The sequence below is a fragment of the Saccopteryx bilineata genome, chromosome 2 (assembly GCF_036850765.1).
Source record: "Saccopteryx bilineata isolate mSacBil1 chromosome 2, mSacBil1_pri_phased_curated, whole genome shotgun sequence".
NCBI lineage: Eukaryota > Metazoa > Chordata > Mammalia > Chiroptera > Emballonuridae > Saccopteryx > Saccopteryx bilineata.
Genome location: NC_089491.1, coordinates 184,559,028 through 184,582,032, shown reverse-complemented (window position 1 = coordinate 184,582,032; position 23,005 = coordinate 184,559,028).

Below are 23,005 nucleotides of genomic sequence, written 5' to 3'. Positions count from 1 at the left end.
ACATAAAAGATATAGGTATTGTTCTGTCTCTTGTTTTTTTCACTTAAAACGATACCTTAAAATTGTTCCATATAATAACAGTTTTCTCATCATTTTGGCTGTTTTTAATAATTATTTAATATGTACTCCTTTGATAGACATTTATGTCATTTCCAACTTTGTATGATTTCAAAGTGTTATGACAAGTAATCTTGTGTTTTTGTTCTCTCATATATGTGCAATATAAATTCCAGATCTGAGATGGCAGAATCAAAGGTTTGCCCCTTGGATAGACACTGCTGAATTGCTACATACAGGAATTGTAACCCTTTGCACAACCCCAGCAGTATCTGGTTCAGGTGGTGTCCTATTATATGGCATAAATTTTAATGTGAATTTATCAAAGCTAGAGGAAATGTCCTCTGATAACAATAATCACCAGGTTGGCCAACACTTTTAAGATGATAGCCATTTACTTTTGACTTAAAGTCAGAATATACTACTGGGAATTTTATATCTTTGAGGATATAATTGTGGACTTCTGGAGAGTTGCAAAAAATAGAGAATGTTTGTATAATTCGTAAAATATTTAGGTATCTGCCATATGATTAACAAGGATTTTACTACCATAGTTACAGATGATAATCTTCTATATGTATAATTATAATTACATGTTATTTTATTAAATTGATATCAATTATTGAGAAACAAAATTCAGAAAATTTATCCTTATATGGAAGCTTTAGTCAGAAAATATTAGTCATAAACCCAACAAAAAATAAGTTAGGTTTATATTTACTTAGACTAGGATAGTAGTTAAAACAATAGGTTTTAAATTTGACAGCCCTGGGTTTGAATCTCAGTGTGTTGCTGTTGTCCAATGCAGTCAATTCTTCCTTCCCCCTCCATCTTTGCTAGGCCCCAATGTAGACAGAGAATATTTCCCTGATTGATTGACTTTGGCCTTGCTATGACCCTGAAAGGTAAGTGCAAGTACCAATTTGTCAGTTCCCATCTTGAAATTCTCCTTTCTCCTTGGGCTCCTTCCTTTCCACACGAGAAGAGCATAATTCAGACTGTGGGTTTTTATTTCAGAAGGAAAGGGTACTCAGAGAAGACTTAAATCCACCCAGCAGTCTGGAGCCACACCCAAGACAAGCACAGTTTACCAGATAAGCCTACTCAAACCAGCTCATCTCAAGTTTATCCACAGATTCGTAAGCAAGACATACAGTGATGATGTAATTCTCCGAGATTTTCAAGTTGTTTTTGCTACAGCAAAAAGCTGACCAATACAACTACTAACTGTATAACTTTAGAAAAGTTCCTCAAATTCTCTATACCATCATTTTCTTATACGTAAAGTGAGAATAATAAGACACAATTTATAGAGGTGTAAGGATTAAAAGCAGTAAGGCAGGCAGTGTGCTTAGCATAGGACCTTAAATGTAGTAAATGATCAATAAATAATCAAGATATGATCAACAGTAACAATTCCATAAAACAGGGTGACTATAGTTAAAAACCCTGTAGTGCTATTTGAAAGTTGCTAAGAGAGTATATCTTAAAAGTTCTCATGAGAAATTAAAATTTTGTAATTATGTATGGTGACAAATGTTAACGAGGCTTACTGTGGTTATTTCACAATATATACAAATATTGAATCATTATGCTGTACAACTGAAACTAAAACAATGCTATATATCAATCACACCTCAATTAAAAAAAAAAGAAGTGACAATCCCTACTTAGACCATAAGCTCCATGGGAGTTTTTCCTTTTACAGTTCCTGGAACAGCACAGTGCTTAATAAATCCTACTGAATGAGCAAATGAAGGTATCAGTGAAGTAAACTTGTTCTGTTGTAATGAAACACCTTCTCAAATGAGGACATGCTTTCAGTTATGTGTTAATTTAGATCCCACCTTGTAAAAAACGGGAAGCAAGTAACTAGCAAATAGAATGATCTGAGAAAAAGCACTGGTGAAACTACTTTTGGGCTGCGTGGTACACTGGAAAGAGCACAGAGTTGGAGTCTTAGACCTTGTGTTGAGTTAGAGTTTGACATTGAACACTCATGTTACATAGATGAATTATGAGGACTTGTAGTTGCCATCTTTTAAAATAAGGATAATACTTGCCTTATACAATTATTAAGAGAATTTAAAAAATAGCATATATGAGTTATATAATAGTTTATAAAGGGCATAACATATTTTAGATTGCCCCTCCTCTGAAAATATTCTTGCTGTGACAGAGAAATGAATGGGAATATTTTAGAACACAATGATATAGATTTTATATTATTTTACTTTAAATCTTAATTCTCCAATACTTATGCCACATATACTATTTTAGGTTATTCCTAGTCTGCTGATTTAAAATAAAGTTCTTATGTAAGATTTACTTTAATGTTGCCTCTTAGTCTTTATTTAATAGTTTTATACATAATGTACTTACACTAAAAAAATGCACTTTTAATTACATAGAGTTCTAAGGAAAACAGTAATTATCAAGAAAGATTTAATTTAGACCCTGGATCTTCAAAACTCCCCAGAGAATAAAATATGGCTAAATATACTTACACTATATTTTCTTACCAACATATATGAGCTCTTCTGTGAAATACTGAATAGATAATTGCTTTTTCTAAATTTGCCCACCAGGATGCTATTGGCCTACATTAAGCAGCCTTATAAGAAATAGACCTATGAGACTCATAGCTGTGTCAGTTGAAAGAAATTTATTGAGGACTTTGTTCAAGAATATTACAAGACATCTCCTTAGGGTAAATGCTCAGAGAAAATTCCCTCTGGTTGTGGCAGGAATATGTATGCTTCTCATAAGTAATCAATATGCTTTTCAAATACAAAAACCAAAAATTAGGTAACTGTCCAGGTTTTCCTTGTTACGTTGAATGCTAGACATCTAAAGCTCAATTTGTGACCTTCCCTACTTCCCAAACTATTATACTACCAATACTCAATAGTCAGTGTAAAAGACTCTGCTATATTATGAATGTTTGAGCTCCTCCCTTCAGTTGCTACATTAAGATCTTAAAACCAAGGTAATGGCAATAGGAGGCAGGGCTTTGGGAGGTTATTATTAATCATCATGAATAGGACTAGGGCCCTTATAAAAGAGGCCAACAAAGCCCCCTTGCTCTTTCAGTTTGTGAGTTTACAGTGAAATGATAAACATCAAAAAGGAGGTAGGGCCCTCACCTCACCAGATCCTGAATTGCTGGTACCATTATCTTGGACTTCCAAGTTGGCAGAACTAATGGAAATAAGTGTTTATTGTTTATAAGCCACCCAGTTGATGGCATTTTTTTTTGAGTAGTCCTAAAGGATTAAAAGAGACTGTGGTATATGTATTTTTACATTAGCCTTGGACCTTGGTTAAATACACACCCTCTCTTGGTTTTATTTTATATAACGTGCGTGTATGTGTGCGTGTGCGTGTGTGTGTGTGTGTGTGCGTGCGCTTTACCTATTTTAAAATACAGAGGGAGGACTCTTTTATCCTAGTTGTTTTCTGAAGTTAGATTATACTATCTAAACTCCTTAGTTTGAAACTTTTTCACTTGAATATATTTCAAGTACATATTTCCAAGTCAATACCTAAAAATCTAATATTACTGTTAAAATTTTCTAAATATTGATATATCTTTAACAGTTATAGAATAAGAATAAGATAAAGCATTAATTAACTTATTAATTATATTGAAGTACACTTCATCTTCTCTCTGATTTCTCTTAAGTTTATTGAGTTTCACCTCTGAAGACCTGATGTTCAAATATATTTTCTCATTTTAACAATGACTACCTTTCAAAATGTTCATCTTTTTCACTTGCATGTTATTTATGGTGGCAAGAAACTGGTAAGTGGAAAATGAGATGATAAAAAAGAACGTCCTGTTTATGAACTATGAAGCTAATGATAAGGTCATTGTAATGTTAATGAAAACACTGTGTGATGGATGCCCCTGAAGCCAGGGGAGAGGTTTACTGATAGTTTCTTCTAGATCTTTGCATATGTTTGGTAGTAAGAGTCTCTAATCAAAGTCTGTTTATGACTAAATAGATCACATTGTCAAGTGATGACCATATAGAAATCGATTATAAAAAAAACTGATATATTTGCCCCTACTGTTAAAAAGAGTTAATTTTACTAATTAAAATAATTCTATTAAAAGTAAAAAGACTAACATAAGAAAATTAATGGAGTATGAATATAATAGAAAAAAGATAAGTTCAAAGAAATAGAAATGTCATTAAACTGATAAAAACATATAATGCCACAATAATTAGATTTGAATGATGAATATCATTACTGGCTAACTAGTCTATCAAAACAAGACTATCTTATATTTTTCATAATATCAAAGGCAGAAATCTGTACAGTCAGGATATAAACAAAATACTCCTATTGAAATAATATTTAAAGAACCTATGATCTTTTAAGACAAGATTCATCTAAGAAATTGTTGTAATTATCTTCCCAGGATTCCTGTGAAATCCTAAGGTTCAAAGTATGCTATTGTCTGCCAAGTGGAATATGAATTACATCATTAAATACAATGGGCTGTCACTGTACATCTGCTGTTCCACTGGCTTTTCCAGGGTTTTGAGTTCCAAAATTGACCAGTAAGAGAGAATAGCTATCTTAAATTCATTTTACTATCATACAATAGATGATGTAATGTTAAATTAAAAGAATGAAATCTTCTAATTGTCCTGTTTTCACACTGATATATTAAGAATTTAAGCGATTAATGGTAATTAACCTTGAATCTTCAGTTATTTTTCCCAAGGAAAACATGATCTTATGATTTTCTGAAAAATTCTAGCAAGAACTAATTTCTATCTCATGGCCCACCAAAATTGTGATTTTAAACTCAAGTTTGAATGAGATTTATGAGTAGTTCAATTTTGCTTGTAAATAAACCTAGATCACTAATTTTTTAGCAAGTCTGAGTTGACAGATTTATAGCAGTATCTTAATATTGTCTAACTTTGATATTCTCCTTTAATTTTTTGACATGATTATTGATTGTCCAGGTGTTTTGAAGTTATTACTAACTTTAGATTTATAGTTACAACAGATAGTTAGGAAGAAAATAGATAAATTCCACAATTCTATAGCCCGGGCCCGTTGCAGTAGTGTTGGCTCTGCATGTGGAGGTTCCAGGTTCAATTCTCAGTCAGGGCACACAGGAGAAGCAACCATCTACTTCTTCACCACCACCACCACCCCGCTTCTTTCTCTCTCATTCCCTCATTTGAGCCATGGCTCAAATGGTTCCTGCAATGTTGGCCCTGAGCACTGAGGATGGCTCCATGGCCTCGCTTCAGGTGTTAAAAAATGGCTTGGTTGCTTAGCAATGGAGCAGCAGCCCCAGATAGGCAGAACATCCCTGGTAGAGGGCTTGCTGGTGGATCCCGGTCGGGGCACATGCAGGAGTCTGTCTTTCTGCCTCCCTGCCTCCCACTTAATAATAATAATAATAATAATAAAAAACATGATTCTATAAATTTGATGTCTGTACTTTTTAAAACTATTACCTGAAATTACTTTATCAGTGTCTATCTTTCATCACATATAATCTATCTAGAAGTAATTATGCCCGTAATGAAGCCAATATTAATGAGTTAAGCTGGCACTTAACACCACACAGAAGGTCAGGCTAACCTCTCAGCCTAATCTCACTACTCCTGTATTGGCCTTGAATAACTAACTTATTATTCTCTGACCCTGCTACAATTTCCTCCTTATGTGGCCCTTCATTCATTCAGCCAATATTCAGTATGAAATACCAAGTATTGTGTTCACTGCTAGAGCTGCAGTAAGGAGCACAGTGTTCAAAATTCTTGTTCTAATATATATTTCAGTGGAACTTTCAAACAAGAAAGTAGCTAATTACAATATAGTGTGATAGGTTTTTCTCTCTTTCCTGATGCCCTTCCTTGTTCCATTTGAGCAGCAAAAATATTAAGCACCCTCTAAAGTAACCTGAAATAGGACTTATACATAAAGCCTTGTCATATACTACCTTTTTTATTGCTAATTTGTGGAATCACTAACTTGTTGGAAGGCATTCAGTATCAGATTTTGTGTCCCAGCATCATTATTTTGAACTTTGAAAAGTTCAAATATTTGTGTGGCTTTTATTTTTAATGTTATAGTGAGGCAAAGATTACAGAATCTTTCTCTCTGTAATGTTGGTATGCAAACTTCCATTTCAATGCAGTTGCTGTTCAATTTTAGAGAAAAGCACAATATTTTATTAACTTTAAGACAAGATTTAAAGTATCCAGCCTGACCAGGCAGTGGCTCAGTGGATAGTGTGTTGGACTGGGACGCGTTGGACCCAGGTTCTAAACCCTGAGGTTGCCAGGTTGAGCATGGGCTCATCAAGTTTGAGCAAGGCTCACGAGCTTGAGCCTTGGGGTTGCTGGCTTGTGCAAGGGGTCACTCAGTCTGCTGTAGCCTCTCCCACCCCCAGACAAAGCCAATATGAGAAAGCAATCAATGAACAACTAAGGTGCCACAACGAAAAATTGATGCTTCTCATCTCTCTCCCTTCCTGTCTGTCCATCCTTATCTGTCCCTCTGTCTCTGTCACAAAAAAAGGAGTCAAAATATTAAAAATAAAAAAGATTTAAAGTATCTTTGTAGGTAAAAACATCTAAAGTTTACCTGTCTCGTAAAATTTGTATTAGTCTAGAACAGTGGTCCCCAACCCCTGGGCCGTGGACCGGTACTGGTCCGCAGAGAAAGAATAAATAACTTACATAATTTCCGTTTCATTTATATTTAAGTCGGAACAATGTTTTATTTTTTAAAAATGACCAGATTCCCTCTGTTACATCCGCCTAAGACTCACTCTTGACACTTGTCTCAGTCACGTGATACATTTATCCGTCCCTCACTAAAGGCCGGTCCGTGGCCCAAAAAAGGTTAGGGACCACTGATCTAGAATATGTGGTCTTACTGTTTTCCCAACCAACAGAATTTATTTTTTTTTTATGTTTTAGTGCTGCCTTTTTCTCTATTTATAGTATTTATGCTGCTACAGGCTTCTTAGGGAATCCTTCTCAGCACAGGCAACGGTGTAGTTTTTATCTTGGAATTCTCTGACTTGTACAAGTGACTTGTATTCTCAAAATGTACCATATTTCCCCATGTATAAGATGCACCTTTTTTCAAAAAATTTGGGGTCTAAAAACTGGGTGCATCTTATACAATGGTGGTAAATATTTTTACTTGTGTTTCCTGCTTTTTCACGCAGAGGAGGAGTTATATGAATTTTATGATGAATAAAATGAGATCAGTAACTTTATGTAATACATTTGTTTTCAAATTTCATGCCCCCAAATGAAGGTGTGTCTTTTACATGGGAGCGTCTTATACATGGGAGTGTCTTATACATGGGGAAATAAGGTAACACAAGGTTACATATTAAATAATTTTTGATAAAGTACAGCCAAGGGAAGAGTGTCAATAATATCATAATAACTATGTATGGTATCAGGTGCGTTCTAGATTGATCAGGGTGATCACATCATAAGGTATATTAACTACTATGTTGTACCTCTGAAACTAATATAGTATTGAATATCAACATTATATTGTGATTAAAAATTTTTTAAATCATATTGACATATTGAATAGAGTGGTTGAGTTGCTGAAGAAATAAATACACTTGTTGGGCTTCAGTCCTACTTTAGCCCACCTCCATGAAGAAGTTGAACCTTCTGGTTCATGTTTCATTGATACCAAGTTTTGCCTCTGTTAAGCCTAATCCAGAGGGACTCAAAACATTGAAGACGTGAACAAAATCCGTCGATTCCACACCAAAGCTTTATTGTCTAGCTTGGCCAAGCGGCGGCAACTCCAACAGTGGTCTGAGGGAGAGCGCCCGCCGGCCCTTTGTTCTACTTAGTTTTTATAGTTTTGTAAGTGGGAAGTACAGAAGCAAAAATTGTAATTAGGAGCCCCTTACCACTATTGGTTATAGTCATATGTCCTTTAACATGATAGGACCATGTTCAATTTGCAAGCCATACATCCTTTTGGAGAAAACATAATTTACAAATCAACACAATGGTATAAAGATGTCTCTTTACATATTAAAAGGCATTCCTATATTTTCTAGTGTTCATCTGCCATCCTCTGCCCAGAGTCACACGTATTAACCATATGCATTTACATAGGAGAGGTAGTTTCCGTGGGGACAAATGCCCACAAATGGTTCATTGCTATAAGAAAAGGTTTATTTTGGCTTTTCTCTCCCTGTACCTGGCTAGCCATTCACCCCTTTGCATTTACAATACAATGCCAAGGGCCATCCTAGTCATGCCAATCACACAGTACAGAGACTATTTCTCACAATTTCTCTGCACACCTTAACCCAAATTAATAAAATGTTCTTCAAGCTTCCCAAAATATTAATATTAATTCTGTAGCTTTTGGTACTTTACAACACCTGCGGGTGAGGTGGCACAGTGGCTCCTCACTATTGATTATTGACACTGTCTTACTGACTATTCTTTATGAGGACAGATGGCAGCAGTGACCCATTTGTCAGTAAATCTGTGTTCTTTTAACCAGCAAGTTGTCTTTTGTCTCACAGAGGCAGTAAAGTTCAATGGTCAAGTGTGGATGTTTTGTATTAAGACAGCCTGCATCCAAATCTTGTGCCCACCACTTATATGCTGATGATTTTGTTTCCTCCTTTGTAAAATGAGTAGAAAACTAGTTCTTACCTTGTGGGATTATTGAAAATATTAAGTTATATTAAGTTTACAAGACATCTGCAAAAATCTCAAAAGATACAGAATGGGTACTCCCTGTGTTGGTCAAATAAGTTTGTAAAATACGATTTTTATGTTTGCTGGCTTATAGTTTGCATTGGAGGCTGGGCAGTGCCAGGTATAAGTGGGTCTGTGAAATTGCAAATTACCTTCCTGCTTGGGAAGAGCTATTGTTTTGCTAATGTTTGCTGGAGGAGAGGTTTTCTTTTTTTTTTTTAACTTATTTTTATTAATTTTAATGCAGTGACATTGATAAATCAGGGTACATATGTTCCAAGAAAATATCTCCAGATTATTTTGACCTTTGATTATGCTGCATACCCCTCACTCAAAGTCAAATCGTCCTCTGTCACCTTCTATCTGGTTTTCTTTGTGCCCCTCCCCTCCCCCCACTCCCTCCCTCTCCTTCCTCGCCCATTACCCACCCCTCCACCCCACTCCCTGTTACCATCACATTCTTGTCCATGTCTCTGAGTCTCATTTTTATGTCCCATCTATGCATTGGTTCATATAGTTCTTAGTTTTTTTCTGATTTACTTATTTCACTCCGTATAATGTTATCAAGGTCCATCCATGTTATTGTAAATGATCCAATGTCATCATTTCTTATGGCTGAGTAGTATTTCATAGTATATATGTACCAAAGCTTTTTAATCCACTTGTCCTCTGACGGACACTTGGGCTGTTTCCAGATCTTTGCTATTGTGAACAATGCTGCTATAAACATGGGGGTGCATTTCTCTTTCTGGAACCGTTCTATGGTGTCCTTGGGGTATATTCCTAAAAGTGGGATGGCTGGGTCAAAAGGCAGTTCGATTTTCAATTTTTTGAGTGTTGGGCAGATAAAATGTATTATGCTCACTTTGTTAAAGTGGCGCTGCCCACGTGGAGGCCGTTGCCCAGGTGATATTAATGTGTGTCTCTGTAGGCAGGCAGAATCCTTGTAACCTGGGGCTTGATTTTGGGATTAAGCCTTTCCCATCCTTTTTGCTGTGGGGTGGTACAATCCAATCATGCCTCAGAGAAGTGACTTTGTATTAGAGACTTCCCTATTTTGTATATTGGATTAAAGGTTTGGATTTCTACACTATAAAATAGGAGCAGAACGGGAACTTGCTCGCTTGGTTCCTGGGATTACCATTAGCAGAGGGAGCACAGCAGAGAGCAGAAAGAGGCCATGTGGCCAGGAGAAGCAGCCAAGATGGCAGAGTACTGAGTGAGATGCCAGTTTGTGTAGAGTTTGTATCTGGGATAAGGAAGGAGATGGGGAACTGAGGAGAATAAGTCTGGTGGGCTAGAAACCTTTGATTTTAGGAAACTCGGATAAGTCAGTAGCTTTGTGAGCACTGAATGTGAGTGGGCTTTGGAGCCCAGTGTGTATTTTTACTTGCCCGCCAGGTGCAAGCTAGAATTAAAGATGACAACCCATCAGTCTTTGGCTTCATTGTTTCTTTACCGACTATCCGAATCCAATGCGAACCTGCATGTGAATGGCCACGATGGCGGCTCCTGGCCTTACATTGAGGAATCTCCATAATGTTTTCCACAGAGGCTGCACCAGTCTACATTCCCACCAGCAGTGCAGGAGGGTTCCCTTTTCTCCACATCCTCGCCAGCACTTATTCTGTGTTGTTTTGTTGATGAGCGCCATTCTAACTGGTGTGAGCTGATATCTCATTGTGGTTTTAATTTGCATTTCTCTAATGATTAATGATGTTGAGCATTTTTTCATATGCCTATTGGCCATCTGTATATCCTCTTTGAAGAAGTGTCTATTCATTTCTTTTGCCCATTTTTTGATTGGATTGTTTGTCTTTCTGGTGTTGAGATTTACAAGTTCTTTATAAATTTTGGTTATTAACCCCTTATCAGACATACTGTCAAATATGTTCTCCCATTGTGTAGTTTGTCTTTTTATTCTGTTCTTATTGTCTTTGGCCGTGCAAAAGCTTTTTAGTTTGATATAGTCCCATTTGTTTATCCTGTCTTTTATTTCCCTTGCCTGTGGAGATAAATCAGCAAATATATCGCTGCGAGAGATATCGAAGAGCTTACTGCCTATGTTTTCTTCTAAGATGCTTATGGTTTAACTCCTTACATTTAAGTCTTTTACCCATTTTGAGTTTATTTTTGTGAATGGTGTAAGTTGGTGGTCTAGTTTCATTTTTTTGCAGGTAGCTGTCCAATTTTCCCAACACCATTTTTTGAAGAGGCTGTCTTTACTCCATTGTATTTCCTTACCTCCTTTGTTGGAGGAGAGGTTTTCAAGCCAGAAAATTTTAGAGAAGGAGAAGGAGAGGAGAGAGAAGCCATGTTTGCAGAGTGAGAGCAGAGGGGATGCAGAGTGCTGAAGAAGAAGCCAGTCTGTGCAGAGAAGGGAGAAGGTGTGCAGATGAGAAACCAGAGGTGAGGGGCTTTTGTGAGCTCTGCTGAGACTGGTGGGGCCTTTGATTGTAGGAGGAACCAGAGAAGATTCTCCTGGTTGTGGAACCGGAGAATGTGTCAGTGGCTTTGGGAGCCCTGAGTGAAAAGAAAGTTTTTCCCAGTGAGTTTGCTTTTCCGGTCGTGCGAGACTTTAATAAAGGAATATCCACCATTTTTTGGCTCCACTGTTTCTTTACAGTCTGCCTGAATCCAATGAGAACTTGCATGTGAGTGGCCATGGCGATGGCTGCACCTGTTGGCCATACACCTTGTTAGCTATGATTCTTCAGATAATTATAGATTTTGAAATTGATTTTTATTTTGCAAATGTGTTGCCTTTCTGACACTTTAAGAATGGATATAAAAGTTTCAACTTTTTTTCTACATTTATTCTCAAAGTCTGTAATTCTTTGTTTAATTTTGTTCTTTATCTTGTATTGCATGTTATTACACAAAACTGTATGCCCCACATACAGGGCAGGGTAAAAACAGTTCTACAGTTGTAAATATGCAAAACACAGAGTTTATTCTTATATCATTATTTATTAATTATTGTATTATTTTTCCATACAAACACCTGTAAACCTTCTTTTGCCCAACTCTGTATTAGTGGTGGAGATAGGGAGTAAAAACAAAATGTGTGTACAAGACATACATTTTCATTTAACTTTTTTGCTACTTCTAGACAAAATCTTTAGAATTAGTGACAGAAAGGTTTCTAGGACTGTTCTCATTCTTGACTTGCATTATTACTTTGTGATGGTTAATTAAGATATAATTTTTATTTCCATTTTTGTATTGTTATTATTGTAGATCATATTGCACATTAAAAAGGCTTAAATATGTAGACATTACAATTTCTATATTCTTTTACTGTGAGTTTTTTTAAACCTAATAAAGATAATACTGTATTTTCTCACTTTATGTTCATGTCAATTTCACTTTTCTTTTTTATTTATTTATTTATTTTTTATCTGTATTTTTCTGAAGCTGGAAACGGAGAGACAGTCAGACAAACTCCCGCATGCGCCCAACCGAGATCCACCCGGCACGCCCACCAGGGGGCGATGCTCTGCCCCTCCGGGGCATCGCTCTGTTGCGACCAGAGCCACTCTAGCACCTGGGGCAGAGGCCAAGGAGCCATCCCCAGCGCCCGGGCCATCTTTGCTCCAATGGAGCCTCGGCTGCAGGAGGGGAAGAGAGAGACAGAGAGGAAGGAGAGGGGGAGGGGTAGAGAAGCAGATGGGCGCTTCTCCTGTGTGCCCTGGCCGGGAATCGAACCCAGGACTTCTGCACACCAGGCCGACGCTCTACCACTGAGCCAACCGGCCAGGGCCAACAATCTCACTTTTCTTCAAGCTAGGCTTAAGGGCCAATTCTACCATTTAGAATATTTTTAATAGCAAATAATAAAAAAGCAATTCAGAGAGACTTCAACAATAAAGATATTTTTTCTGATCACATAACTCCAAAATCCAGAGGGAGATTATTTTTCCAACAAGGTTTTTTTTTTTGTTTGTTTTTTCAATTGATTTTAGAGATAAAGGAAGGAAAGAGAGAAATAGAAACATCGATCTGTTTCTGGATGTGCCCTGACCAGGAATTAAAGAGGCAAACTCCATGCATTGGGACATTGCTCTAACCAACTGAGCTATCTGTCCAGGCCCCCAATTTTGATCAGGGTTTCAGCTCTCCAGACATTTTATCAGTTTGCTTCTGTGGTTCAGGCTTATCTGCTACCTGACTTTCCTTATGACCCCAGAATTGTTCCCAGCAGCTACCAACCCACGTGCTGTCTTAAGTGCATCTCAAGGCTTCACAGAAAAGCAGCATTCTTGAGTTTCTCTCTGGAACTGCTTAAATAATGTACCTTCTAAAGTAATTAAGTGGTGAGGGAGATAATTTTATTCTGATTGAATCAACAAAGCTATGCCAATCAGAAACTGAGCACAGCATCAACCCTGCTCAAAGGACACCAGGGGAATTTATAATGGAGACTGATGAAATAATCTTGGAATAGCAAATTAACTTCTACATTACTGCTTATTTTACATTTATGACATAAAACCCTTTATATATTATACAATAGTATCACACAAAGCCATCATATACTATTAGGGCCAAGCAAGGGCAAATTACTTGATTATTTGATTGATTCATTCCTTTATATAATGGAATTTTGCTGAAACCTCTATTTAGAAAGCCATTGGTATCTAAGCCTTGAGGACACAGAGTCCAATCACTGGCAGTGGTACAGTGTTGGCAACAGTGAGAGCATAGGGAAAAAAAATAGAATGCAAATCTATGTTTGCTCAGTGGTTTCAAAACTTCCAGAACTCTATGAGAAGCATCAGAGCATAATTTTACTCTCACAACTGTGCCCTTGAATCTTCCCTGAATTGTGTAACTTGTGTTATTATTCAGGTATGGTTACAATGATTTTACTCAGAACAAATTATTAACCTATTTTAGGGACCTTCTGCAGATCCAAATAAATAGATTCTAAGGTATGTTACAAATCAACTACCCCCTAATAGCATTTTCTAATCATAAAACAAGAACTATATACTAGTTATCAGACTTATTTTATACCAAGTTGATGGTGGTATTTCCATAAATGATTGTTTGCATTTTCACACATTAATTTTTGAACAAAATAAAGTATAATATCTACTGAAATATATTTGCCTTAAGGGGAAATGGCAATTTATTTTCTGGCCTGCACACAATTTCCTACAGGTCTAAGCTTCATTATGTGAAGGCAATAAATTAATGTTTGATTAATCAGAACTGTTAAAGGTTTTAATTTACTTTTCTAAACATATTTTCTAAGCTCTAAGGGCCATGATCCATGGAACTTGAGTGATTTTCTGGATATTGTCAGAAATTTGTATGTAAATTAAACCATAGTAAAATGAAATCATTACTCATTAATATTTAACAATAGGGAAATATAACTTTTAAAAATACTTATTAGATTAGTAAATTTTTTAGAAGTTATTTCCTCTCACTCTAAATTAATGAGTTATTTGTCCTCAAGAAGTCATTTCTATAGGCTGCTACAGTACACAATACTATATTCCAGGCATTTTTTCAGTTTCTCTAATTAACAGCCAATAAACATAATCAACTCTGACAGATACCATCATACTTTTTACTTATTTTACATTCCATTTGCTCAATTCAGTATTCCAGATCAAAGTCTGCTGCTGATTACACATATACTTATTGATAATCTTCAACTTTAAATTCCAGTCTTGGTTTTGTTTTATATCCCACATATGACTGAAATCATATGGTTCTTATTCTCCCCCATCTGACTTATTTCACTTAGCATGTCACAGTCAAGATCCATCCTTGTCACAAATGGCAATATTTCACATATTTGATGGCTGAGTAGTATTCTACTGTGTATATGACTTCACTTATATGTGAGATATAAAACAGAAAGAAACAAAATAAATTTATTGACAGAGACAAAAATATGATGGTTATCAGAGGGGATGGGGTTATCAGAGGGGATGAAATGGGTAGAAAGAATCAAATAGGTACATGGTGACAGAAGGAGACTAGACTCTAGGGGCTGAGTACACAATGTAATCAATATGGCAGAATATTCTAATAAATGACCTGCTATTTTATAAAATTTTATAATACAGAAAGAGCTTTGGTGGATATTGATAATTATAATTCTCCTTTTCTATTAACTTGATTGGGTTATTGCTTTATAAGTATTAAGTATAAGAAACTTTACTTGGTTGTAGTCAATTTTGTACAATATATATTTGTTAGCACACATTTTGGCCAAAGAATAAAATATGTTATTCATTCATTACAATAAGTATGATGTGACTTGAAATCTTCTAAAAATGATCACCATGGGATTTTTAAACATGGATCATCATAAGGATAGACTATTTATCAAAATACAAATGGTCAATAAACATGTTTTTAAAACTTGACCTCGCCTGACCAGGTGGTGGCGCAGTGGATAGAGCGTTGAACTGGGATGTGGAGGACCCAGGTTCAAGACCCTGAGGTCGCCAGCTTGGGCACAGACTCATCTGATTTGAGCAAAGCTCACCAGCTTGAGCCCAAGGTCGCTGGCTCAAGCAAGGGGTTACTCGGTCTGCTGAAGTCCCGCGGTCAAGGCACATATGAGAAAGCAATCAATGAACAACTAAGGTGTCGCAATGAAAAACTGATGATTGATGCTTCTCATCTCTCTGCATTCCTGTGTGTCCCAATCTATCCCTCTCTCTGACTCTCTGTCTCTGTAAAAAAACAAACACACATGCACACACACAAACTTGACCTCACATGTAATAGAAAAAATGCTAATCCACCAAATTGCAAAAAGGATGATTGTGTTTATTTCTATAAGGGTTAAAATGACACTTACATGCTCATATATAGGTTGAATATATTTTTATGAAGCTAAAACTAACTTTATACAGTGTACTGATCCTATTCTCAGAACCTTTTTTCTAATTAATCAGGGTTGGTTATTTTTTCATTTTTCTTTTGGCTCATAACTTTTCTCTCGCTTATGAAATGAACTATTTTTTAAAAGATTAATCTCATATTAAAAATATTTTATAGTCATAAACAATATGATTTTTAGGATCTCTTTTTTTTAGGAACTTAAGCATGTAGGTGCAAGCATATCAGCTTATGCAATTCATTCATGCCTGCCTAATGTGAAATCAAGGAAAAAATAGTACAATTTTTAACTTTTAAATAGCAATATTTTGACCTGGCCAGTTATCTCAGTGGTAGAGCATCAGCCTGGTGTGTGGAAGTCCAAGGTTCAATTCCTGGTCAGGGCACACAGGAGAAGCACCCATCTGCTTCTCCACCCCCTCTCCTCATTCCCCCCCCCTTTCTCTTTTCTCCTCCCCTCCTGCAGCCATGGCTCAATTGGAATGAGTTGGCCCCTGGCACTGAGGATGGCTCCATGGCCTTCCACCTCAGGCGCTAAAAAGTGGCTCCAGTAGCAATGAAGCAAGGGTCCCAGATGAGCAGAGCATCGCCCCCTGGTGGGCTTGCCAGGTGGACCCCAGTTGGGCGCATGTGGGAGTTTGTCTCTGTCCCCCCTTCTCTCACTAAAATAAATAAATAAAGAACAATCATTTAATTATACTTATCTTTTTCTGAGTTATGGCTCATTTAAAATTATTTTCCAACAATTTTAAGTACCTGGCCTGCAGGTACTTCTGCTCAGTCTATATGGTTTTTGTTTACATATGTTTCCTTGAGGTAGTTACCAATTTTTATAAGTGATAGTCAGTTCACTCTCAGTTTTATTTAACCTACGTAGCTCTAAGTTTACTTGGCAATAGATGATCTGAACATGAAACTTACTTCCACCCAGTAATTTGCAAACTACACCTGAAAGAACCAATGTTTATGGAGGATTGTCAGTAAGTGTTCTTATTATTTTAAAATCTTCTGGATGGAGTCCCACTTGAGAGTGCCTGGTTCAGTCTTAGTGACCACTCCTGGCTCAATATAATCACTTTCATTCTGTCAATCACTCTCATTCTGTCCTATGTTGTTGATGTCATTGATCAATACTTAAAGGAACCTGATATCACTTTGTGGAATTGTTTCAAATTTTAGAACACTGATGACCTTGGAATCAAGCCAGTGACTCTGGGATCAAACTTGTGACCTAGGGGTAGGATGATACTTTATCCACTGCACCACTGGTCAGAGCAATGTTTGTTACATTTTTAGTCTTCTATGTGGTCTCATAAGAGAAATTTCTTTTGATTCAGTTCTACAAAGGTGATTTGTTTTTATTTAATAAAAGATAATATGATAACTAAATATTTTATAACCATTGATTCATTCAACAAATATTCACTGAGCATACACTATGTGCCATGCATTGTTCTGGTGCTAGGGATAAAGCAGTGAACAGAATAGATGAAAACATTCTTACCCTCAACCGGTTTTCATTCTCATGAAGGTTCACTTGTACACACATATAGACATTATATATATGGAGAGAGAGAAACAGAAATTAGATATTTAAAAAAATATATTCTTTCATATACCTATGGAACTGGCTCATGTGATCATAGAGGCTGACAAGTTCCAAGATCTGAAGGGTGAGTTGGACAGCTGGAGATTCAGGAAAGCCAATGGCTTAGTTCTAGTCTGATGGACAGCAATGTTAAGATCCAGGAAGAACCTATGTTTTAAAGTCTGAAGGCTGGGTGAAAAACCAGTGTCCCAGTTTAAAGGTTGTCAGAAAGGATCATCTTTTACTCCAGGAAAAGAGTTAAAGGACTATTTTATTCAGGCCTTTAAATTATTGGGTAAGGCCAGTGGTGGGATTCAAATAATTTAACAATCATTTCTCTGCCCTAATGACCATTTTAAGTATAAAAAATATATACCAAAAGGTAGTTTATTATTTCATTCATTTAGTATTTAAATAAGAACAATAAAAGAGGTACACAAAACTAGATTTTGTTATAAGATTTTTAAAACATTAATAAAAACTATTAAATAATACCTGACAAAAAACAATAAAACTGATATTTCAGATATTTTCATATTGCTTCCTGATTAGCATCCTCACTTGCAATGTTTTTCACCAATGGACAGAATGAACATGACTACAGGCACTTAGAATACACTGTTGTGCAGATGAATGTTAAAAAAGAGTAAGGAATGTGAATTTGTGATCTCTACACTGGGCAAGCTGCCCAGGCGCCCACCTTAGAGAGAACCCTGATTACAAGTGCCATTTTAATAACCAGTTCACTGAGCTCAACAAGAAATTAGGAATCAGCCTGACCAGGTGGTGGTGCAGTGGATAGAGCGTTGGACTGGGATGCGGAAGGACCCAGGTTCGAGACCCCGAGGTCACCAGCTTGAGCGCGGGCTCATCTGGCTTGAGCAAAGAGCTCACCAGCTTGGACCCAAGGTTGCTGGCTCCAGCAGGGGGTTACTCGGTCAGCTGAAGGCCCGCGGTCAAGGCACATGTGAGAAAGCAATCAATGAACAACTAAGAAGTCGCAAGGCACAACGAGAAACTGATGATTGATGCTTCTCATCTCTCTCTGTTCCTGTCTGTCTGTCCCTGTCTATCTCTGCCTTTGTAAAAAAAAAAAAAAAAAGAAATTAGGAATCAGTTCTGCTGAACCTGTGTGAACCAGCTGTATCCCACCACTGGTAAGGCCCCTTTATGTCATGGGAGGTAATTTGATTTACTTGGTCCACCCTCACAGAAACACCCAATCTAGTTGGCACAGAAAATTAACTACTACAACACTTATGAGCTAAAGTCTACAACTTCTCAGACTTCTCCTTTGAGCTTGAAGCTCACATATCCATCTGCCTCCTAAACATATTGTTTTGGATGTTAGTTAATAGGCATTAAAAACACAATGGAAAGCCATGACCAGATAGCTTGGTTGGTTAGAACGTTGTCCTGGAGCACGAAGACTGCCAGTTCAATACACTGGTCAGGGCACATACAGGAGCAGCTCGATGTTCCTGTCTCTCTCTCCCTCCCTCCCTGCCTCTCTCAAACAAAACAAAACAAAACAAAAAAGCATAATGGAGTGGCCAAGAAATGAAAACAAGCTAAGTGTCCTTTGATAGAGGACTGGAGAGAGAAGATGTGGTACATACATACAATGAAATACTACTCAGCCATAAGAAAAGATGACATACTGCCATTTGTAACATTGAAGAATCTTGAGAATATCATGCTAAACAAAATAAGTCAGATGGAAAAAGCCAAAAATATGATTTCACTCACATATGGGATATAAAACTGAAAGCAACAAATAAAAAAATAAGACAGAAAAAACCTCATAGATACAGAGAACAGTATCATGGTTACCAGAGAGAAATGGAGTTGTGGGAAGGAAGAGAAAAAGCTGTCAAATATATGGTGTTGGAAGAAGATTTGACTTTGGGCAGTAAACACACAGTGTAATACATAGATGATAGAAGTATCATAGAAATATACACTTGAAACCTATATAATTTTATGACTCAATGTCACTCCAATAAATTTAATTTAGAAATTAAAAAAAATAGAGTCTAATGAAAACACTCGATTCCAAACTCTTGACTTCTAAGGAAAGGCCCTCTCAGTGTTCCCCTTCTCTGTAAATGGCACAATCAGCTGCCCAGTGGCTCAGGCCAACAGCTTTGGAATAATTCCTAGTGCATCTCTTGCTCAAAGTCCTTAGTAAATGTGACTATGGCAAAGCTCATTTTTCTCTAGTATTGCTTTCTTCAATGCATGATTTATTAAAAACAGAGTAAACTTGTTAAAGAAACAAATCTGATGATGTTAAATCAACTCCACCCTTTTCATTAACTATTCTTTTTTTTTTGTGACAGAGATAGAGAGAGGAACAAATAGGAAGGAGGAGAGAAAAGAAGCATCAATTCTTCTTTGAGGCACCTTAGTTTTTCATTGATTACTTTCTCATATGTGCCTTGATTGGGGGCTACAGCAGACCAAGTGACCCCTTGCTCAAGACAGCGACTTTGGGCTCAAGCTGGTGAGCCTTGCTCAAACCAGATGAGCCTGTGCTCAAGCTGGCAACCTCAGGGTTTCAAACCTGGGTCCTCCGCGTCCCAGTCCAATGCTCTATTCACTGTGCCCCGACCTGGTCAGGCTCATTAACTATTCTCTAATAGCTTCCTACTACCTATAGATTAAAGTCCATTATTCTTACTGTAATATAAAGGGCCTTTCAGGAAGATTCTCTCTCATCTCATCTCTTATTTAATGCACTCAAGCTATTTGTATCAGCCATCCAGCAATCCTAGGTTCTTTGTATTTCTCTGAATGGGCCAAGTTCTTCTGCTTCCAGGTCTTTACATTTGAACTTCTCTCTTCTTAGCTTGCCCTCCTCCAACTTTTGTTTTTCAGAACCCATCCAAATACCACTCTTTCAGGACTTCTTCCTGACCTCCTAAGTCTAAACAAGAGGCATGGCCTTCATAGTGGTCCTTCCAGTAGTACCACTTTTTGTACTCTGATAATTATCTGTTTACTTGCCCATTTCCACTTTGAACTTTAAGTTTCTTATAAGCAGAAACTGATGGAAATTCACATAGAAATCCCTAAGTATAGAACCCAATACATATTAGGCACCCAAAAATTCTAGAAAGAAGAACAAAAGAAAATGAGAGTGTAAAAAAGAGATTGTATAAAGCTCATGGGTTAATTTTTGGAGTTATAATCCTATGTTGTAACTGGGAAAGCCATGATTTCCTAGGATGTGTAACAGAAAGGATCTAAAAGAATGAAATATGACAGGAAGGAAACCTGACTGATGGTGGTACAATGGATAGAGCATCGACCTGGGACGTTGAGGAACCCAGGTTCAAAACCCTGAGGTCGTTGGCTTAAGCACAGTTCATCCAACTTGAACACATGCTCACCAACTTGAGTGCAAAGTTGCCAGCTTGAACATGCGATCATCGACAGGATTCCATGGTCACTGGCTTGAGCTCAAAGATTACTGACTTGAAAGACGGGTCACTGGGTTGGCTGGAGCACCCTGTTCAAACCACATATGAGAAGCAATCAGTGAACAACTAAAGTGACACAATTATGAGTTGATGCCTCTCAACTCTATCTCTTCTCTGTCTCTGGCCAAAAAAAAAGAGTAGAAGGAAATAAGGAAGTTCTCTTCCTCCAGGATGTAAGATTCCTTGCAATTCATGCAATTCGCCTGTCCAATGAAGACCACTACCATTCCATGAGTGGTGCTAATGATTTTCCTGTTCCAATGAGATAGTCTAACAACATACCAAAATTCCCAGAAGAGAGCATGTAAGCGACACTGCCCATGGAGAACCATGGACAGTGCTTTCTGTCTCACTTTCTTACCAACCATCAGCCTAAAGCAGTGATTTTCAAACATCATGCCACAAGAATGTTTAAAACATGCAATACCTCTTTGATCCTGTACCCTCTTTCCCATTCCCTCTGATAGCTGTCCATCAAAGAAGGTGCAGGAATTAGCAAAAGGCATATATACATAACACCTGTATACAGACAACCGCATAGCAACAGCCAGAGGGAAAGGGAAGTGGAGGTAGGGAGGGTAAAGGTGGGGGAAGGAAGGAGAAAAAGGAGAGAGAAATGAGGGTGGAAAGAGACTTTGCATGGGGCATGGGGGGCACAATGCGATGTGTAGAGGGTTTATATTGAATGGAACACTTGAAACAATGTCAACACAGTAAATTAAAAATTTATCAAAAACAGTTTGGGATAAAAAAATTTATCCCAAAGTTTGTCTCACTCCCCCTAATAAAAAGGAAATTAATGAACCAATCAAAGGATATATAGACTATTTCCAAAAGTGATTAAAAATAATTTTTCAGGAAAAAAAAACTCTACTCAATTATATGTATTGATGGTGCCCAAAAGCACCATCTACTTCAATATTTTCTGAAAAATTTATTTTTTAAGTACCAGCCTTAATGATAAAATGTGAAAAAATTATCATCATTAATAACTGCATTAGTATCTATGAGGTATATACTGTATTACTCTAAAAATATTACCCCAAACTTACAGCTTAAAACAACAAACATTTCACCTGACAGCTTCTATGCATTAGAAAATTGGAAGTGGCCTACCTCAGTGGTTCTGGCTCAGTGTCTCTCACATAAGGCTACCCGGCCACATCAGCTAGGACTGCAGGTACTGAAGGGTTGTCTGGGCAGAAAGATCCACTCCCACAATGGCTCGCTCACAGGATCTCATAGTTAGGTCCTTCCTGGCCATTTCCAGAAGACCTCGGTTCCTCGCTACAGGGACCTTTTCACAGGGCTGCTTAATATAAGTGATGAAGGAGAAAGACTAAGAAGGAAGCTCAGTGCCTTTTACAGCCTGTTATAGCAAATGGCATCTAGTTGTTTCTGCTATATTCTATTCATTAGAGGCAAGACACGAAGTCCATTCTACATGCAAGGGGAGTGGAATTAATCTCCATGTTTGAAAGGAGGAGTATCAGAATTTGCAGACCTATTTTAAGTACATATGGATAACATTAAAACAATAGTTTTTTTTTGTTTGTTTGTTTGTTTTGTTTTGTTTTTTTGTTTTGTTTTTTTTTTTTATAATTTTATTTTTTTAATGGGGTGACATCAATAAATCAGGATACATATATTCAAAGATAACAAGTCCAGGTTATCTTGTCGTTCAATTATGTTGCATACCCACCACCCAAAGTCAGATTGTCCTCTGTCACCTTCTATCTTGTTTTCTTTGTGCCCCTCCCACCTCCTATCCCTCTCCCATTCCCCCCTCCCCCCCGTAACCACCACACTCTTATCAATGTCTCTTAGTTTCACTATTATGTCCCACCTACGTATGGAATAATACAGTTCCTGTTTTTTTCTGATTTACTTATTTCACTTCGTATCATGTTATCAAGATCCCACCATTTTGCTGTAAATGTTCCGATGTCATCATTTCTTATGGCTGAGTAGTATTCCATAGTGTATATGTGCCACATCTTCTTTATCCAGTCATCTATTGATGGGCTTTTTGGTTGTAAAACAATAGTTTTTTACTTAACATAAAGACATTGTATTTCAACTTCATTAAGTCTACTCTTAGAATGAAACCATGAAATAACATATATTGTACGAAACACTTTGACTCCCAAATGAAATTTGGAATAAACTTCTTTATAGTGTGTATCTGCCTCTATTTACAATGAATAAAAAGGTAAAACAGTGCACAGCTACTTACTCTTTATCTTCAGACTAAAAAGAAAGCATAA